This window comes from Aegilops tauschii, chromosome 7 (assembly GCF_002575655.3).
Source record: "Aegilops tauschii subsp. strangulata cultivar AL8/78 chromosome 7, Aet v6.0, whole genome shotgun sequence".
Lineage (NCBI taxonomy): Eukaryota > Viridiplantae > Streptophyta > Magnoliopsida > Poales > Poaceae > Aegilops > Aegilops tauschii.
This window is the reverse complement of record NC_053041.3, coordinates 587402111-587408503: the sequence shown is the minus strand read 5'-3', so window position 1 is coordinate 587408503 and position 6393 is coordinate 587402111.

Here is a 6393-nt window from a genome sequence, read left to right as displayed (position 1 = left end):
TTTCTCAGTTATGGAGGTGATAAAGAGTTCGTCGTAAAGAGTTACGTCGATGCAAGCTTTGACACCATCTAGATGACTCTAAGTCTCGATATAGATACATATTGAAAGTGGGAGCTATTAGCTAGAGTAGCTCCGTGCAGAGCATTATAGACATAGAAATTTGCAAAATACTTACGGATCTGAATGTGACAAACCCGTTGACTAAAATTATCTCACAAGAAAAACATGATCACACCTTAGTACTCTTTGGGTGTTAATCACATAGCGATGTGAACTAGATTATTGACTCTAGTAAACCCTTTGGGTTATTGTCACATGTCGATGTGAACTATGGGTGTTAACCACATAAAGATGTGAACTATTGATGTTAAATCACATGGCGATGTGAACCAGATTATTGACACTAGTGCAAGTGGGAGACTGAAGGAAATATGCCCTAGAGCCAATAATAAAGTTATTATTTATTTCCTTATTTCATGATAAATGTTTATTATTCATGCTAGAATTGTATTAACCGGAAACATAATACTTGTGTGAATACATAGACAAACAGAGCGTCACTAGTATGCCTCTACTTGACTAGCTCGTTGATCAAAGATGGTTATGTTTCCTAGCCATAGACATGAGTTGTCCTTTGATTAACGGGATCACATCATTAGGAGAATGATGTGATTGACTTGACCCATTCCGTTAGCTTCGCACTTGATCGTTTAGTATGTTGCTATTGCTTTCTTCATGACTTATACATGTTCCTATGACTATGAGATTATGCAACTCCCGTTTACCGGAGGAACACTTTCTGTCTACCAAACGTCACAACGTAACTTGGTGATTATAAAGGTGCTCTACAGGTGTCTCCGAAGGTACTTGTTGGGTTGGCGTATTTCGAGATTAGGATTTGTCACTCCAATTGTCGGAGAGGTATCTCTGGGCCCACTCGGTAATGCACATCACAATAAGCCTTGCAAGCATTGCAACTAATGAGTTAGTTGCGGGATGATGTATTACAGAACAAGTAAAGAGACTTGCCGGTAACGAGATTGAACTAGGTATTGAGATACCGACGATCGAATCTCGGGCAAGTAACATACTGATGACAAAGGGAACAACTTGTGTTGTTATGCGGTTTGACCGATAAAGTTCTTCGTAGAATATATGGGAGCCAATATGAGCATCCAGGTTCCGCTATTGGTTATTGACCTGAGATGTGTCTCGGTCATGTCTACATAGTTCTCAAACCCGTAGGGTCCGCACGCTTAAAGTTTCAATGGCAGTTATATTATGAGTTTATATGTTTTGATGTACCGAAGGTAGTTCAGAGGATGTGATCACGGACATGAGGAGGAGTCTCGAAATGGTCGAGACATGAAGATTGATATATTGGACGACTATATTCGGACACCGGAATGGTTCCGGGGGTTATCGGATATATACCGGAGTACCGGGGGTTACCGGAACCCCCCCGGGGGTTTAATGGGCCTACATGGGCCTTAGTGGAGAAGAGGAGGGACGGCCAGGGCAAGCCGCACGCTCCCTCCCCCTCTAGTCCGAATTGGACAAGGAGGGGGGGCGCCCCCCTTTCCTTCCTCTCTCCCTCCTCCTTCCCCCCTTCTCCTAATCCAACAAGGAAGGGAGGGAGTCCTACTCCCGGTGGGAGTAGGACTCCTCCTGGCGTGCCTCCTCCTGGTCGGCCGCCTCTCCCCCCTTGCTCCTTTATATACGGGGGCAGGGGGCACCCCATAGACACAACAATTGATCATTGATATTTTAGCCGTGTGCGGTGCCCCCCTCCACCATAATCCACCTCGATAATATCGTAGCAATGCTTAGGCGAAGCCCTGCATCAGTAGAACATCATCATCGTCACCACGCCGTCGTGCTGACGGAACTCTCCCTCAAAGCTCGGCTGGATCGGAGTTCGAGGGACGTCATCGAGCTGAACGTGTGCTGAACTCGGAGGTGCCGTGGTTTCGGTACATGATCGGTCGGATCGTGAAGACGTACGACTACATCAACCGCGTTGTGCTAACGCTTCATCTTTCGGTCTACGAGGGTACGTGGACAACACTCTCCCCTCTCGTTGCTATGCATCACCATGATCTTGCGTGTGCGTAGGAATTTTTTTGAACCGCGTGCTATATTTTTTTGAACATGCCAGCTCTCGAGGAATTCCGGCATCGTATGATTTTCCGAAGATTTAAGCACTTGCATCAGGCATGCCACCGAGGTACTTTCACCCCCGGTGGGAAGGCATGCCTCTCCCTTGTCTGCACAAGGCCTACGCATGCCGCAAGGACATCACAAACGATTTTCCATGCCGCTTCTAGGATAGAATCATGTGCCACCTTGCTGATCTGCAATTTCCGACGATGAAACCCTAACATAGCAATAAATGTCTCAAATATTGCATGTGGTTCCAAGAAATGCGGGGGCCTGGCATCTGTCGGGAGATGGCCTCCTTTGAGAGCATGAGAAGTTTCGAGGCCAATGGAGCAACAGGACCCTCACTTCGTGCACAAAGCCTAGCTGATATGCAATTTCAACATGCGATGCCTTTCTAATCTGCAAATTCCGATGATGGACCCCTATCATAGCAATAAACGACTCAAAAATAATAATATGTGAATTAATAAAAGCGCCGGCATCAATCATTAGGAAGATGGCCTATCACTTTGAATCTTCTCTGCCCGAAAGAGGTGAAGATTCAAAGTAATGGTCCATCTTCTTAACAACAGTGGAATGAAGATCGAAGCTTGCTGCATCTGGACTATGCTACTATTTAAACAAGTCATCTTGCTTGTCTCTTGGCGAGGTGGGACTAAAGTTTGATGGCAACCTTATCTTCTCCTGAGAGCTACACACGACAACTGTTGCTGTTCCGACAGCTGCACTCGGTAAAGGTACGGTTGGATCATAAAATTAATAAAATGCGTCGTCATCCATTCTTTAGAATATGGAATGACACTATGAACATTGTGTGGCAAGGATTCATAGTGACAGTTCATATTCTTAAATCTTAATAATGAACCCCGAAGCTTAATGCAATTGGACTATCAGACTATTTAAACATGTCTTTCTGTTTGTCGGTATGCGAGCTGGGACAAAGTCTTTGCCGAGTGCCGCTCTCGGTAAAGAAGTCAAACCGTGACCGTGCCGTTATCCACTGCCGGATGTGCCACGTGGCAAAACTTTGCCGTGCGGACGCTGCTTGGCTCTGGCAAATAGTGCCTTTGCCAAGTATTGCAGTTTTGTCGAGGCCTGCTCTCGGCAATATCCTGTGTTTGCCGAGATGCGCCTGTTGCCAAGAGTCCCTCTCGGCGTCTGTTTCTTTGCCGAGTGCCCATGATTTGGCTCTCGCCCAAGAGCCTGGAACCCGGCGTATAGGAAATCCACTAGTGACCCTAGCCATCACATTCCAAATATTTGATGTATATAACCTGACACATCAAAACCATCTCGGAAGAAATATGTTGGCCTTGTTAGGCCAAAAAGAAAAAAGAGATATCCATGGAATTTTGGTGCCCCCCCGCGCGCTGCAGTAGATACCGTCCCAAAATATTAGACATTTTTGTAGCTTAGTTTAGCCCACAAAAACGTGTTACATTTTGTTACAAAAGGTAGTAGATACATATTTGCACAAGAGAAGCTGGATAGTGAAGCTCTGCCAGTAGTTTGGGCAACATTGATGTACAATTTGTTTTACTTATTGCTGCCTTTCTAATCTGCAAATTCCGATGATGGACCCCTATCATACCAATTTGTCCTGGGTTGTTTTACTCAAAAATAATAACATTAGGAAGATGGACAGAATTCGACAGCGAAAATATGAATAGTATAAGTTACTTCTAGATTTAGCCCCATGGGGTAGCTAGACTTAATGGTGCTTCAGTATATACCTTCATCGCCATGAGAGAATCTAGCATCGCGGGAGTGTGTTGAACAAGAATTCCGCACACTTGGCCTTTAGCTGCAAACAGTTGTGTTGATCGGCCAAAACCAAAATTGCCACTGCTGTGTCGGCGGTGATGCAACTGAACAGTTTATTCACACAAATCAGCTTGAGCCTGTCCAGTCCATACCTATCAGCAGCCACAAGTTGATGCCGAGCCATCCACGTCGCCGCCTCGCCCTGCCCATCAAGTCCGGCACCGTGTCGGTGTAGATGAAGTTCATGATGACCTTAAACGCTGCCGCCTCCATGTCCTCGATCACGACGACCCGAGAGATCGCCTCCCTCATGTGCCCAAAGAACTCGGCCATGAACACAGGGGACCAACGACTCGCCCGACACGATAAACTCAATGTCCGCCGCCGTGCCGCTCCGGAGCAGCTCGCCGAGGTGCTGGTGCAAGCTCGAGGATGGCACGACGGGCAATGGTTCGTCGTCACGGATCGTTACTTCGGCCAAGTCCTTGAGCACCGTGACGGTGCATTGCACGGCGAAGTTAATTATGCTCTCCTAATTATTCATATCAGCATGCTCTAAGTTTCATTTCTACATTCTGTTAGTACGTCACTAACTACATATCGGGATCAATTACTTGGGCCTTGTGCTGCAATCATCTATAGTAAGTTCTGAAGAAAGACCGAAGGGGGTCTCGGAGATGCCTGGAGTTGAAGGGGAGGGGAGACAGGTCCCGCGAACTGGTGTTGGTGGCGGCGGAGGAAACGCACCAGCTCCGCTCAGGGCGTGGATGAGGGCCGCGAGATCGTTACTGATCCGGAGCACTCTGCCTTGCTTCCTACATGCTCTGGATCACTACTTCTAGCCACATGGCCAGCTTGTTTCAACTGAACCATCCACACTTTAAAATATGTGGCGTGCACTAAACGGCATTCAAATCTTGCCACACTTCCAAATATTTGGCGTCCACTGAGCACATCAAAAGACATTCAAATCTTGCCGCTGGACAAGTGAAAAACATGTACATTAATTACAATCCGAAGAAACTCAATGACCGAAGTTACTAGCCTGACAAAAAGTCCAAAAACTGCGGCATGCAGAATAGAGATGAAATGCAACTTGCAAGTATAAGTAAGGCTGGAACTTGAAATCATCATCACTGTAAAAAAGCAGCATAAAGCTCGCACAAATTATAGGGCAAAATGAAAACACGCCAATGGATATACTCCCGGACATAACAAGGCAGTTGATGCCAAGATTAGCAAGCAAAATTCCGGACACAACAATTACAACCTGAAATCCATCTGCTATTAAATATTCTCTAGTCAGGTATACTAGTGTATACACCTCCCATTCCCTTTCAAAACACACCTCCCATTCAAAGCTCGCCAATTTCACTGACATCCAAAAATAACACAAATGATTGCACGAATATATGGACCACAGTAACAATATTAATCAGTCCAGTCACAGAAACTACTGGAAAATAGTATCAATCAGTTAAAATCTTCAACGAGATGACGCACAGCTGTGCCATTTGAGCTTCTGAAACTCTACATTTTGCCACACATATATATATATATATATATATATATATATATATATATATATATATATATATATATATATATATATCATAAAATTGACGACACACATGTTCCATGATAATAAAACCTAAAGCAAACCCGAGAAACAAAACAAAAAATAAACAGACATGGACAACTCTTGAAGGCATTGAGCCCAGTTTCAGCTTTGATGTACAAAGGGATCAGTTAGATCCAAATCACGGACATGGATAATATCTGAAATATTCCGAAGACATCTATCAGCCGTAAAGTGAAACTGAGCATCTCTTGAAGCCTTCTTCTCCACCTGAAGTAATCTCTGCTGTTTTGCAATGAACTCATCGTCAATGGTTTTAACCTGAAACGGCATTGACTCTAGCACTTTTGCGTTCTGTATAAAGAATGTGGCGAAGTTAACTTCAGACGCAGTGCCCTGATAAGATTCCAATACTATTGTCTTCAGATGAATATCAAGACATCTGATATTAGGATTTCGATGTTTACGACGCCAGCCATTCTTTGGCACTTTTTTACTTGACTGGAAAAGAGCATAGACAGAAAAACAATTGACAACTTCAAAAGTTAGAACAAAGCAGCTGATCAACAGAATGAATTATCATTTATCAATGAAGTATGATATGATCACCTGATTCTGCATGTACAACTTCTCCAAGCTGGGAAAGAATCTCATCGAGTCAACAACCATATCCAGACTGAAAATACGCATACTAAAAGCCAAAATCTTGACAGTGCCCAACATCGTCGTGAGGCTATCAAAACGCACATCATTTATGAAGCATGAAACACAACATTAGGCCAGCGACGACATGACATTTCTCTAAACAAAAGAATGCAATTTAGAAGTACCTTGATAGTCTTGTCGAAACTGGAGACATCAGTTTCATCAATCATGCATAAGGTCTC